The following is a 259-nucleotide window of genomic DNA, read 5'->3' as shown; positions in this document are numbered from 1 at the left end:
CTCTATTTTTCGTTTATTTATTTATTTTCATCACCATTGCCCTTTTCATTTAGCTATCTGCATCAACATTTCTCTTCTGCGAACCCTACCATAGAATCTTCTTCTCTCTTTCACTGAGTATCATTCAAGCCTTTTCGCCATCACATTTTTATTCCACTTCACACGAAGCTATAAAGGAATATTTCGAAAGAACAAAAAAAAAAAAAAAAAGTTAAAAGAAACCACTATTACAAAATTTGGAATAGATCACGATAATTGT

This window comes from Benincasa hispida, chromosome 5 (genome assembly GCF_027475165.1).
Source record: "Benincasa hispida cultivar pf3 chromosome 5, pf3_genome.v1.1, whole genome shotgun sequence".
Classification (NCBI taxonomy): Eukaryota; Viridiplantae; Streptophyta; class Magnoliopsida; order Cucurbitales; family Cucurbitaceae; genus Benincasa; species Benincasa hispida.
Note: the sequence above shows the minus strand (reverse complement) of the source record.